General features: G+C 32.4%; 1 protein-coding gene across 1 annotated transcript in view; it reads right to left on the reverse strand.

Annotated features, from left to right (window-relative positions):
- LOC117325233 (nucleolar protein 4-like) overlaps positions 1-16,550 on the reverse strand; it is a 149,951-nt gene extending 133,401 nt beyond the window's left edge. Inside the window, exon 1 of the mRNA XM_033881329.1 lies at positions 16,481-16,550. The gene's annotated coding sequence lies outside the window, so the exon portion shown is untranslated. The remainder of the gene's footprint in view (positions 1-16,480) is intronic.
- Between the last annotated feature and the right edge of the window lie 214 nt (positions 16,551-16,764).

The following is a 16,764-nucleotide window of genomic DNA, read 5'->3' on the forward strand; positions in this document are numbered from 1 at the left end:
TCACTTTATGTTTGATACACGTTACATTTTATCTGATAAAGGTTACTTTATGTCTGATACACGTTACAATTTATCTGATTAAGGTTACTTTATGTTTGATACACGTTACATTTTATCTGATAAAGGTTACGTTATGTGTGATACACGTTACATTTCATCTGATTATGGATACCTTATGTCTTATACACGTTACAATTTATCTGATAAAGGTTACTTTATGTTTGATACACGTTACATTTTATCTAATAAAGGTTACTTAAATGTGATACACATTATATTTTATCTGATAAAGGTTACTTTATGTATGATACACGTTACATTTTATCTGATAAAGGTTACTTTATGTTCGATACACGTTACATTTTATCTGATAAAGGTTACTTTATGTCTGATACACATTATATTTTATCTGATAAAGGTTACTTTATGTCTGATACACGTTACATTTTATCTGATAAAGGTTACTTTATGACTGATACACGTTACATTTTATCTGATTAAGGTTACTTTATGACTGATACACGTTACATTTGATCTGATAAAGGTTACTTTATGTCTGATATACGGTACATTTTATCTGATAAAGGTTACGTTATGTGTGATACACGTTACATTTCATCTGATTATGGATACCTTATGTCTTATACACGTTACAATTTATCTGATAAAGGTTACTTTATGTCTGATACACATTATATTTTATCTGATAAAGGTTACTTTATGTATGATACACGTTACATTTTTTTCTGATAAAGGTTACTTTATGTTCGATACACGTTACATTTTATCTGATAAAGGTTACTTTATGTCTGATACACATTATATTTTATCTGATAAAGGTCACTTTATGTTTGATACACGTTACATTTTATCTCATAAAGGTTACTTTATGTCTGATACACGTTACAATTTATCTGATTAAGGTTACTTTATGACTGATACACGTTACATTTTATCTGATTAAGGTTACTTTATGACTGATACACGTTACATTTGATCTGATAAAGGTTACTTTATGTCTGATATACGGTACATTTTATCTGATAAAGGTTACGTTATGTGTGATACACGTTACATTTCATCTGATTATGGATACCTTATGTCTTATACACGTTACAATTTATCTGATAAAGGTTACTTTATGTGTGATACACGTTACATTTTATCTAATAAAGGTTTCTTTGTGTCTGATACACGTTACATTTATCTCATAAAGGTTTCTTTGTGTCTGATACACGTTACATTTTATCTCATAAAGGTTACTTTATGTTTGGTACACGTTACATTTTATCTGATAAAGGTTACTTTATGTGTGAAACACGTTACATTTTATCTGATAAAGGTTACGTTATGTGTGATACACGTTACATTTTATCTGATAAAGGTTACTTTATGTGTGATACACGTTACATTTTATCTGATAAAGGTTTCTTTGTGTCTGATATACGTTACATTTTATCTAATAAAGGTTTCTTTGTGTCTGATACACGTTACATTTTATCTCATAAAGGTTACTTTATGTTTGGTACACGTTACATTTTATCTGATAAAGGTTACTTTATGTTTGATACACGTTACATTTTATCTAATAAAGGTTACTTTATATGTGATACACATTATATTTTATCTGATAAAGGTTACTTTATGTATGATACACGTTACATTTTATCTGATAAAGGTTACTTTATGTTCGATACACGTTACATTTTATCTGATAAAGGTTACTTTATGTCTGATACACATTATATTTTATCTGATAAAGGTTACTTTATGTCTGATACACGTTACATTTTATCTGATAAAGGTTACTTTATGTCTGATACACGTTACAATTTATCTGATTAAGGTTACTTAATGACTGATACACGTTACATTTTATCTGATTAAGGTTACTTTATGACTGATACACGTTACATTTGATCTGATAAAGGTTACTTTATGTCTGATATACGGTACATTTTATCTGATAAAGGTTACGTTATGTGTGATACACGTTACATTTCATCTGATTATGGATACCTTATGTCTTATACACGTTACAATTTATCTGATAAAGGTTACTTTGTGTCTGATACACATTATATTTTATCTGATAAAGGTTACTTTATGTATGATACACGTTACATTTTTTCTGATAAAGGTTACTTTATGTTCGATACACGTTACATTTTATCTGATAAAGGTTACTTTATGTCTGATACACATTATATTTTATCTGATAAAGGTCACTTTATGTTTGATACACGTTACATTTTATCTGATAAAGGTTACTTTATGTCTGATACACGTTACATTTTATCCGATTAAGGTTACTTTATGACTGATACACGTTACATTTGATCTGATAAAGGTTACTTTATGTCTGATATACGGTACATTTTATCTGATAAAGGTTACGTTATGTGTGATACACGTTACATTTCATCTGATTATGGATACCTTATGTCTTATACACGTTACAATTTATCTGATAAAGGTTACTTTATGTGTGATACACGTTACATTTTATCTAATAAAGGTTTCTTTGTGTCTGATACACGTTACATTTTATCTCATAAAGGTTACTTTATGTTTGGTACACGTTACATTTTATCTGATAAAGGTTACTTTGTGTCTGATACACGCTACATTTTATCTGATAAAGGTTACTGTATGTCTGATACACGTTACATTTTATCTGATAAACGTTACTTTATGTGTGATACACGTTACATTTTATCTGATAAAGGTTACTTTATGTTTGATACACGTTACATTTTATCTAATAAAGGTTTCTTTGTGTCTGCTACACGTTACATTTATCTCATAAAGGTTTCTTTGTGTCTGATACACGTTACATTTTATCTCATAAAGGTTTCTTTGTGTCTGATACACGTTACATTTTATCTCATAAAGGTTACTTTATGTTTGGTACACGTTACATTTTATCTGATAAAGGTTACTTTATGTGTGAAACGTTACATTTTATCTGATAAAGGTTACGTTATGTGTGATACACGTTACATTTTATCTGATAAAGGTTACTTTATGTGTGATACACGTTACATTTTATCTGATAAAGGTTTCTTTGTGTCTGATACACGTTACATTTTATCTAATAAAGGTTTCTTTGTGTCTGATACACGTTACATTTTATCTCATAAAGGTTACTTTATGTTTGGTACACGTTACATTTTATCTGATAAAGGTTACTTTATGTCTGATATACGTTACATTTTATCTGATAAAGGTTACGTTATGTGTGATACACGTTACATTTTATCTGATAAAGGTTTCTTTGTGTCTGATACACGTTACATTTTATCTCATAAAGGTTACTTTATGTGTGAAACACGTTACATTTTATCTGATAAAGGTTACTTCATGTCTGATACACGTAATATTTTATCTGATAAAGGTTACTTTATGTGTGATACACGTAATATTTTATCTTATAAAGGTTACTTTATGTGTGATACACGTTACATTTTAGCTGATAAAGACTACTTTATGTGTGATACACGTTACATTTTATCTGATAAAGGTTAATTTGTTGGATACACGTTACATTTTATCCGATAAGTTACTTTATGCCTGATATACGTTACATTTTATCTGATAAAGGTTACTTTATGTGTGATACACGTAATATTTTATCTGATAAAGGTTACTTTATGTGTGATACACGTTAAATTTATCTCATAAAGGTTACTTTATGTTTGAAACACGTTACATTTTATCTGATAAAGGTTACTTTATGTTTGATACACGTTACATTTTATCTGATAAAGGTTACTTCATGTCTGATACACGTTACATTTTATCTGATAAAGGTTACTTTATGTGTGATACACGTTACATTTTATCTGATAAAGGTTACTTTATGTTTGATACACGTTACATTTTATCTGATAAAGGTTACTTTATGTTTGATACACGTTACATTTTATCTGATAAAGGTTACTTTATGTCTGATACACGTTACATTTTATCTGATTAAGGTTACTTTGTTTGATACACGTAACATTTTATCTGATAAAGGTTACTTTATGACTGATACACGTTACATTTTATCTGATAAAGGTTACTTTATGTGTGATACACGTTACATTTTATCTGATAAAGGTTACTTTATGTGTGATACACGTAACATTTTATCTGATAAAGGTTACTTTATGTCTGATACACGTAATATTTTATCTGATAAAGGTTACGTTATGTGTGATACACGTTACATTTTATCTGATAAAGGTTACTTTGTTTGATACACGTTACATTTTATCTGATAAAGGTTACTTTATGTCTTAAACACGTTACATTTTGTCTGATAAACGTTACTTTATGTTTGATACACGTTACATTTTATCTCATAAAGGTTACTGTATGTTTGATACACGTGACATTTTATCTGATAAACGTTACTTTATGTCTGATATACGTTACATTTTATCTGAAACATTACTTTATGTCTGATACACGTTACATTTTATTTGATAAAGGTTTCTTTGTGTGATACACGTTACATTTTATCTGATCAGGGTTACTTTATTTACACCAACTAAACGTTAATATTTTATAAACCGTTTGCGTCTATCATAAAAATATTTTAAAGCACGCTCACATACACAATAGAAGCGTGCGGCATTGTCTCATCCCACTTCCATATTAGGGACCCTGATTATGATATCGTAAGACCACAACGCCGATTTGATTTCCTCCGCCTGCCAGTTATATCAGCTTCTCACTGCGCGCGAAGTTATCGATTTCAGTGCAGTAAATTATCAAACAGTTTCTTGAATGCATACATTACACAAAATTAATCTGGATGCAATGGCCTCTTTATCGGGAAACATTTTTATTAAAAGAAGTCTTGTTTTATCCTCGCGATAAACGAGTGCATTTGATGTCAGAATAAGTAATGCTTTGTACCAATAAGACATTTGTTTCGCGCCTGGTACTGATATTCAACACTGTGTAAACTTATTCCAATTACAAAAACAAACGGCGCTTATTTATTCTTATTTTCATTGTTTGATCTTTGAATAAAAAAATCAGTGAATGATAGAAGTAAATGTTATATGTAAATAAACCATATAATTATAAAAAAATATATGTAATCACCATCTTGTATGTATCAATTATCACAACTAATTTGATCTGCGGTTTGTTTGTTTATCTTTTTTTCATAAAATATACATTTCAGTCAGCAAGCAAAAGAAAACACTAATATTACAAGTACATGTACAGTTGAAATTAAACATGCAAAAATAAGAAACATATAGATAATGCATTTCAGTCAGCTACATATATCACCAAAAAAAACACTAATTACATTTTTTGTACCTACATTTCAGTCACTCAGTCAGCATGCAACATTAGAAAAGAAACACTAATTAAGAATGAAAAAATAAGGATATACCTACATTTACAAAAGATACGTTTCAATTTATTTAAATATGTTATAAAAGCATCTACATTTATACAACATCTAAAATTGGGTCCTACAGTATATGGTATTATCAATAATGGCATAACAGTTCATACACACATTTTTATGCTTACTCCAAGTAAAGAAGGTATTATGCTGGGTCGGCGTAGTCCATCATGCTGTGTGGTTCTGCAAGCGTTCCTTGAGGTGGGCGAGGCGGTGGTGGATGTTCCGGTATCTCTTGGTGCGTGGTCTGGTTGGTCCTCCTGTGTCCTTCTGTATCCAGTTGATCTCGTTGCTACCCTTGATCTCCTGGAAGACTCTGATGATGGTGAAGATGCTTGGACGGGAGTGGCCAATTTTCTTCTTCTGTTTCCTGTGTCAGGCTTCCAGGTCGTTGGTGGTGAGGCGTCCCTTTGTTTAAGCAGTGGTTCCAAGTCTGTCTGTCTGTCTCCCTCTATCCAATGTGACACGACGTAGTTTGTCAAGGGTAGGGTGTTCACGGGTAGGTCAGCATTCTCTAGTTCTTCAAAGGCGTTGAACCACACGTCCTCCACACACTCTCTATTAAGGGCACCAAGGGTAATACAGCGGCCAGGCGTACCGGTCTGTTGATAGAATTTTCGGTCCTGTAAAGCTGCTGCAAACATGTCCGTTGAGTCTTTCTCCATATATACGTCATGTGAAGTGGAAAAAAACATCCCTCTACTGCGACCCCGGGGAAAACCTGACGAATGGCGTTGTCGACAGCTGTCTCGTGATCTACCAACACGTACGGTGGCGGGCACCATCAGCTTGTATCATCATATGTATTTTTTCAAAGTAGTAAAAGTTATATTTTTTACATTGATAAGACAGTTTTACTCTCAAAATAAACCAAAGTTCTTTAAGTATTAAGTCCAGAAAGTTCTTAATACAACTTGAAGTATCACTAATTACCACAAAGACATACAGTATTTGTATACGATATGCATTTTTCCTGTACTTTCGGCGTTAATTTCATTACATGTAGGTACAAACACTCATATAGTCATCATTCGGACATAGATTTCACCAATAGAAACTGTGCATTTTTCTGATGTCCGAACGAAGGAATGCCCCTTTAAAACAAAATTTTTATTTTTGATTAATCAATTCTTTATTTAAAATATTTTTAAAAATTACATGTACATCTTATACATTATTGAAGGTATAACTTATCATCATAATATAACTCGGGTAAAAAACACAGGTAAATTTAGGTTAACTACTCTGAAATAGACTATAGTTCTTGTCACAACGTTCCCCTCATTATAGGATTTTAGAATGTGGGCAAATGAAGATACAGCCATGTGGTTTATGAATCTTACCTACCAGATTGCATTACGCAGCTCGTGGACTTTCGTCCCAAAGGTTTACCTTAACCTATACCTTAACCTATACCTTAACCTTTACCTATACCTTAACCTATACCTTTACCTATACCTTAACCTATACCTCAACTTATACCTTCACATATACCTTTACCTATACCTTAACCTATACCTTAACCGTTACCTATACCTTAACCTATACCTCAACTTATACCTTCACATATACCTTACCTATAACTTAACCTTTACCTTAACCTAGCTTTACCTTAACCTTAAACTATATCTTCAACTATACCTTAACCTGAACTTTTACCTTTACCTTAACCTACACCGTAACCAATACATTTACCTATGCCTTAACCAATACCTTAACCTTTACCTTAACCTATACCTTAACTAATTCAAACACATGAAATTATGAAATTTAGAGAATAACTTGTCCAAAACATCTTGCCATGTCGATGTTGACTTTGCTGTCGACATAGTGTACATGTATTCCATTTGTTTAGTCGTTTTCTATCGGTATCAAGTCTTTATAACAGATTTATGTATAAAGGCCGTGATATCACGGCCTTTATACCTTACTGACACTTATATCACGGCCTTTATACCTTACTGGCACTTATATCACAGACTTTATACCTTACTGACAATTATATCACGGCCTTTATACCTTACTGACACTTATATCACGGCCTTTATACCTTACTGACACTTATATCACGGCCTTTATACCTTACTGACACTTATATCACAGACTTTATACCTTACTGACAATTATATCACGGCATTTATACCTTACTGACACTTATATCACAGACTTCATACCTTACTGACACTTATATCACAGACTTTATACCTTACTGACACTTATATCACAGACTTTATACCCCACTGACACTTATATCACGGCCTTTATACCTTACTGACACTTATATCACAGACTTTATACCTTACTGACACTTATATCACGGCCTTTATACCTTACTGACACTTATATCACAGACTTTATACCTTACTGACACTTATATCACAGACTTTATACCTTACTGATACTTATATCACGGCCTTTATACCTTACTGACACTTATATCACGGCCTTTATACCTTACTGACACTTATATCACAGACTTTATACCTTACTGACACTTATATCACAGACTTTATACCTTACTGACACTTATATCACAGACTTTATACCTTACTGATACTTATATCACGGCCTTTATACCTTACTGACACTTATATCACGGCCTTTATACCTTACTGACACTTATATCACGGCCTTTATACCTTACTGACACTTATATCACGGCCTTTATACCTTACTGACACTTATATCACAGACTTTATACCTTACTGACACTTATATCACGGCCTTTATACCTTACTGACACTTATATCACAGACTTTATACCTTACTGACACTTATATCACAGACTTTATACCTTACTGATACTTATATCACGGCCTTTATACCTTACTGACACTTATATCACGGCCTTTATACCTTACTGACACTTATATCACAGACTTTATACCTTACTGACACTTATATCACGGCCTTTATACCTTACTGACACTTATATCACAGACTTTATACCTTACTGATACTTATATCACGGCCTTTATACCTTACTGACACTTATATCACGGCCTTTATACCTTACTGACACTTATATCACGGCCTTTATACCTTACTGACACTTATATCACGGCCTTTATACCTTACTGACACTTATATCACAGACTTTATACCTTACTGACAATTATATCACGGCCTTTATACCTTACTGACACTTATATCACAGACTTCATACCTTACTGACACTTATATCACGGCCTTTATACCTTACTGACACTTATATCACAGACTTTATACCTTACTGACAATTATATCACGGCCTTTATACCTTACTGACACTTATATCACAGACTTCATACCTTACTGACACTTATATCACGGCCTTTATACCTTACTGACACTTATATCACGGCCTTTATACCTTACTGACACTTATATCACGGCCTTTATACCTTACTGACACTTATATCACAGACTTCATACCTTACTGATACTTATATCACGGCCTTTATACCTTACTGACACTTATATCACGGCCTTTATACCTTACTGACACTTATATCACGGCCTTTATACCTTACTGACACTTATATCACAGACTTTATACCTTACTGACACTTATATCACAGACTTTATACCTTACTGACACTTATATCACAGACTTTATACCTTACTGACACTTATATCACGGCCTTTATACCTTACTGACATTTATATCACAGACTTCATACCTTATTGACACTTATATCACATACTTTATACCTTACCGAGACTTATATCACGGCCTTTGTACCTTACTGACACTTATATCACAGACTTTATACCTTACTGACACTTATATCACAGACTTTATACCTTACTGATACTTATATCACGGCCTTTATACCTTACTGACACTTATATCACAGACTTTGTACCTTACTGACACTTATATCACAGACTTTATACCTTACTGCTACTTATATCACGGCCTTTATACCTTACTGACACTTATATCACGGCCTTTATAACTTACTGACACTTATATCACGGCCTTTATACCTTACTGACACTTATATCACAGACTTTATACCTTACTGACACTTATATCACAGACTTTATACCTTACTGACACTTATATCACAGACTTTATACCTTACTGACACTTATATCACAGACTTTGTACCTTACTGACACTTATATCACAGACTTTATACCTTACTGACACTTATATCACAGACTTTATACCTTACTGACAATTATATCACGGCCTTTATACCTTACTGACACTTATATCACAGACTTCATACCTTACTGACACTTATATCACGGCCTTTATACCTTACTGACACTTATATCACGGCCTTTATACCTTACTGACACTTATATCACGACCTTTATACCTTACTGACACTTATATCACGGCCTTTATACCTTACTGACACTTATATCACAGACTTTATACCTTACTGACACTTATATCACGGCCTTTATACCTTACTGACACTTATATCACAGACTTTATACCTTACTGACACTTATATCACAGACTTTATACCTTACTGACAATTATATCACGGCCTTTATACCTTACTGACACTTATATCACAGACTTCATACCTTACTGACACTTATATCACGGCCTTTATACCTTACTGACACTTATATCACGGCCTTTATACCTTACTGACACTTATATCACAGACTTCATACCTTACTGACACTTATATCACGGCCTTTATACCTTACTGACACTTATATCACAGACTTTATACCTTACTGACAATTATATCACGGCCTTTATACCTTACTGACACTTATATCACAGACTTCATACCTTACTGACACTTATATCACGGCCTTTATACCTTACTGACACTTATATCACAGACTTTATACCTTACTGACACTTATATCACGGCCTTTATACCTTACTGACACTTATATCACGGCCTTTATACCTTACTGACACTTATATCACGGCCTTTATACCTTACTGACACTTATATCACAGACTTCATACCTTACTGATACTTATATCACGGCCTTTATACCTTACTGACACTTATATCACGGCCTTTATACCTTACTGACACTTATATCACGGCCTTTATACCTTACTGACACTTATATCACAGACTTTATACCTTACTGACACTTATATCACAAACTTTATACCTTACTGACACTTATATCACAGACTTTATACCTTACTGACACTTATATCACGGCCTTTATACCTTACTGACATTTATATCACAGACTTCATACCTTATTGACACTTATATCACATACTTTATACCTTACCGAGACTTATATCACGGCCTTTGTACCTTACTGACACTTATATCACAGACTTTATACCTTACTGACACTTATATCACAGACTTTATACCTTACTGATACTTATATCACGGCCTTTATACCTTACTGACACTTATATCACAGACTTTGTACCTTACTGACACTTATATCACAGACTTTATACCTTACTGCTACTTATATCACGGCCTTTATACCTTACTGACACTTATATCACAGCCTTTATACCTTACTGACACTTATATCACGGCCTTTATACCTTACTGACACTTATATCACAGACTTTATACCTTACTGACACTTATATCACAGACTTTATACCTTACTGACACTTATATCACAGACTTTATACCTTACTGACACTTATATCACAGACTTTGTACCTTACTGACACTTATATCACAGACTTTATACCTTACTGACACTTATATCACAGACTTTATACCTTACTGATACTTATATCACGGCCTTTATACCTTACTGACACTTATATCACGGCCTTTATACCTTACTGACCCTTATATCACAGACTTTATACCTTACTGACACTTATATCACAGACTTTATACCTTACTGACACTTATATCACAGACTTTATACCTTATTGACACTTATATCACAGACTGTATACCTTACTGACACTTATATCACGGCCTTTATACCTTACTGACACTTATATCACGGCCTTTATACCTTACTGACACTTATATCACAGACTTTATACCTTACGGACACTTATATCACGGCCTTTATACCTTACTGACACTTATATCACGACCTTTATACCTTACTGACACTTATATCACGGCCTTTATACCTTACTGACACTTATATCACAGACTTTGTACCTTACTGACACTTATATCACATACTTTATACCTTACTGACACTTATATCACGGCCTTTATACCTTACTGACACTTATATCACAGACTTTATACCTTACTGATACTTATATCACGGCCTTTATACCTTACTGACACTTATATCACGGACTTTATACCTTACTGACACTTATATCATGGCCTTTATACCTTACTGACACTTATATCACAGACTTTATATCTTACTGATACTTATATCACGGCCTTTATACCTTACTGACACTTATATCACAGACTTTATGCCTTACTGACACTTATATCACAGACTTTATACCTTACTGACACTTACAAATGTATATCACAGACTTTATACCTTACTGACACTTATATCACGGCCTTTATACCTTACTGACACTTATATCACGGCCTATATACCTTAATATCCATGTAAAACAGTCCCATTAACTATGATATCCATGTAAAACAGTTCAATTAACTATGATATCCATGTAAAACAGTCCCATTAACTATGATATCCATGTAAAACAGTCTCATTAACTTAAATATCCATGTAAAAGAGTTCAATTAACTATGATATCCATGTAAAACAGTCCCATTAACTTAAATATCCATGTAAAACAGTTCAATTAACTATGATATCCATGTAAAACAGTCCCATTAACTATGATATCCCTGTAAAACAGTTCAATTAACTATGATATCCATGTAAAAACAGTCCCATTAACTATGATATCATTGTAAAACAGTCCCATTAACTTAAATATCCATGTAAAACAGTTCAATTAATTATGATATCCATGTAAAACAGTTCAATTAACTATGATATCCATGTAAAACAGTCCCAGTAACTTAAATATCCATGTAAAACAGTTCAATTAACTATGATATCCATGTAAAACAGTTCAATTAAATATGATATCCATGTAAAACAGTCCCATTAACTTAAATATCCATGTAAAACAGTTCAATTAACTATGATATCCATGTAAAACAGTTCAATTAACTATGATATCAATGTCACACAGTCCCATTAACATAAATATCCATGTAAAACAGTTCAATTAACTATGATATCCATGTAAAACAGTCCCATTAACTATGATATCCATGTAAAACAGTCCCATTAACTATGATATCCATGTAAAACAGTTCAATTAACTATGATATCCATGTAAAACAGTCCCATTAACTATGATATCCATGTAAAACAGTCCCATTAACTATGATATCCATGTAAAACAGTCCCATTAACTATGATATCAATGTCAAACAGTTCAATTAACTATGATATCCATGTAAAACAGTTCAATTAACTATGACATCCATGTGAAACAGTTCAGTTAACTTAAATATCCATGTAAAACAGTTCAATTAACTATGATATCCATGTAAAACAGTTCAATTAACTATGATATCCATGTAAAACAATCCCATCATCTATAATACCGATATCAAACAGTCCTTTTACCTACAATAACCCATGTTAAACAGTCCCCAATAATAAATGTACCGCCCATCCACATCCGTACGCTGTAATTACAGCGACAATACCACATGACCTGCGTCAACAATAGGAGTATTGTTTGGCCTCTTCCATTTGTCTAAGTAGTGTGAACAAGTTAGCACACGATGTCTTGACCTGCCTTTTTCCTCTTTCCTACTCTGACCAACACATTATTTATAACTTGTACTGTAAACCTATATTCCTCAGACCAACACATTTTTTATAAATTGTCCTGTAAACCTATATTCCTCAGACCAACACATTTTTTATAAATTGTCCTGTAAACCTATATTCCTCAGACCAACACATTTTTTATAAATTGTCCTGTAAACCTATATTCCTCAGACCAACACATTTTTTATAAATTGTCCTGTAAACCTATATTCCTCAGACCAACACATTTTTTATAAATTGTCCTGTAAACCTATATTCCTCAGACCAACACATTATTTATAACTTGTACTGTTAACCTGAATTCCTCAGACCAACACATTTTTTATAACTTGTACTGTAAACATGTATTCCTCAGACCAACACATTTTTTATAACTTATACTGTAAACCTGTATTCCTCAGACCAACACATTTTTTTATAACTGATACTGTAAACCTGTATACCTCAGACCAACACATTTTTTACTTAATTATGTGGTCAACAAATCAATAGGTAAATAAATACTTTTATAGACTAGTTAATGCTTCTGATTTATTTCACTATATGAAAGGAAAATACTTTTCAAATAAGTTTATTTTCTATCTGAATTCCATATCAACCAAGCATCATACCTATGTACATGGATGTAGAAAAGCTGTATCACGAAAACAACAGAATCGCCCTTCTTTGGGTTTACTGAAAATGTTCCGAAGAATTAATAATTTCAATATCTAATAGCCTAAATAGATTTAGACAATCTAATACCGAATTGATCAGCGTTTGGTTTATATATGTAGGAAGGTAACTAGAGAATGTGTTTTATGTGTCATGGAAGGAGTACCAGCTTGCTTTGTGATGCAGCATTTTTTTGTTTTTGTTTTCCAAATGCCGTCTATTACTAAATTCCCACTACAATTCTTATATATATTGGTTTTATTGTATGTGCAAACAATGGATATATTGGTAAGTACATATTATTCTTGCATGTGTTACCAGTCAATACCATCCTGCAGATTAACAGTGTCACACAGTGTGACCTTGACCTTCCAAGGTCAGCTGCTGTGTGTTATTTACCGTACCAGTATGTACGGTTCATGGAGTTTTTACACCCCGCATAACTCAGACTGAGGGTGTAACTTCACACAGTTTAAAGGCCATTTCAGCACGTAAAACACACCCGAAGCGTTTATTTGCCGATCTAGGGAAAGTCAGGAACTTATTGGAGGATATTTGGATGTATTGATTTAATTATACATTTTCTGACAAGGACATGGTGACTTAGGATGTACAGAATAACTGCTGACCAGATGTCAGTTACAAACCATCAAATCATTAACAGATCACAGACACTTAGTAACAGAGGTCAGACCATCAAATCATTAACAGATCATCAACATATGGCACCAGAGGTCAGACCATCAAATCATTAACAGATCACAGACACATGGTACCAGAGGTCAGACCATCAAATCATTAACAGATCACAAACATATGGTAGCAGAGGTCAGACCATCAATAATTAACAGATCACAAACATATGGTATCAGAGGTCAGACCATCAAATCATTAACAGCTCACATAAACTTGGTACCAGAGGTCAGACCATCAAATCATTAACTGATCACTGCTATATAGTACCTACAAATGTGACACGAGATGATAACTAAAAACAAACTGATGACTCGACCTTGTAGGACTTGTCGAGAGATATGCTGACACTTTTTTGTCCCCTTGAATATCTATGGGGGTTATTTTTTCCCCAGAATGCCTCATTCAAGATGGCTGCCAATTTTTGGCAGCCATCTTGAATGAGGCATTTCTGATTGCTATATTATAGTAATAGATAAAATATGCAAAATATGAACAAAAAATTAGTAAGAATATATAGTAAAAATGAAGCAAGAAAAATGCAAAATTAGCAAGTTTCCCTATTTATTCTTACTATTTTTTTGTTCATTTTTTTTGCATATTTTTAGTCATTTTTTGCAGAATTCTTAACCAGTTTTTGAAAAACATTTAATCAAATTTTGCATTTTTCATGCTTAATTTTTTTCAACACAAAATTTCACTTTATATTCTTACTATTTTTTTGTTCATTTTTTTTGCATATTTTAGTAAATTTTTACACATAAAAAGCTAAATATTGGCAAACTAACATGTTAAAATAGCATGTTAGCATGTCAAAACAGCATGTTATCATGTTAAATTAGCATGTTAGCATGTTAAAAACAGCCAATCAGCATGTTAAGTCAGTATGTTAAAAACAGCAAATCAGCATGTTAAGTTAGCATGTTAAAAACAGCATATCAGCATGGTAAATTAGCATGTTAGCATGTTAAAATAGCATGTTAGAATGTTTAAAACAGCAAATAAGCTTGTTAAATTAGCATGTTAGCATGTTAAAAACAGCAATTCATCTTGTTAAATTAGCATGTTGGCATGTTAAATTAGCATGTTAAAATAGCATGTTAGCATGTTAAAAACAGCAAATCAGCATGTTAAAATAGCATGTTAGCATGTTAAAAACAGCAAATCAGCATGTTAAATTGTCATGTTAGCATGTTAAATTAGCATGTTAAAATAGCATGTTAGCATGTTAAAAACAGCAAATCAACATGTTAAATTATCATGTTAAAAAGACAGTTTTAGAATGTTTATTTTGAATCAATATGATTCTATTTTACAATAAAAACCATTTAAATCTTTTGTAAGTTGCGGAAAAAAGACCTTCGTACAACTCAAGACAGTAACGGATGTGACGTCACACTCTCTAGAAAGTTCCGAGAATAGAAAGTGAAAGTATTTTACAAAGACAGTATTTTTATTTTTAGCAACAAAACAACACCTTTAAATTATCAAAACTATGAAGACATCAAATCAGAAGGATTATTTTCAACTGAGCTGATTTCATTTTACAATAAAAACTATCTAAATCTATTGTAATTCACAAAAATAACCTCCGTAACACTCTTGACATTTATGGCTGTGACGTCACAGTCTAGAAAGTTCCGGGAATAGAAAGTGAAAGCATTTTACCATGGTAGTATTTTTAGTTCTAGCAACAAAACAAAACCTTTAAATTATCAAAACGATGAAGACATCAATTCAGAATGATCATTTTGAACTGAGATGATTTCATTTTACAATAAAAACTATCTAAATCTACTGTAATCTCCAAAAAATGACCTCCGGAACACTGAGTCAATGATAACTTGAGCATCATCAAATCAATCTCCGTAAATCATGATAAAAACAAACTTCCTTCTACATAATTTGGTATATTTACAATAAATATTCTAAGATAAGATTAAAAAGATTAAAAAAACAACTTACCTGCTATATTTTATAATGTTAAAACCCATAAACATCCTGAGGTGATGTAAACACATGGAGGCTGTCATATTGAATTCTTCACAGCCTCATTCTGGTAAGTTTTGAGGTTTACACATATTTAAAAATGGGGTGTAACAAATCTAGCATGGCTGATACACAGACAGAAACTGTTTACGTGTCATCAGGAACACAGATCTTGTTTCAATCACCAAGGTCTCTGATGAATTAGGTTCCAATGTTTTTTTTATATACACCATGCCTCATCAACAACAGATATTGAAAGA

The sequence above is a fragment of the Pecten maximus genome, chromosome 4 (genome assembly GCF_902652985.1).
Source record: "Pecten maximus chromosome 4, xPecMax1.1, whole genome shotgun sequence".
NCBI lineage: Eukaryota > Metazoa > Mollusca > Bivalvia > Pectinida > Pectinidae > Pecten > Pecten maximus.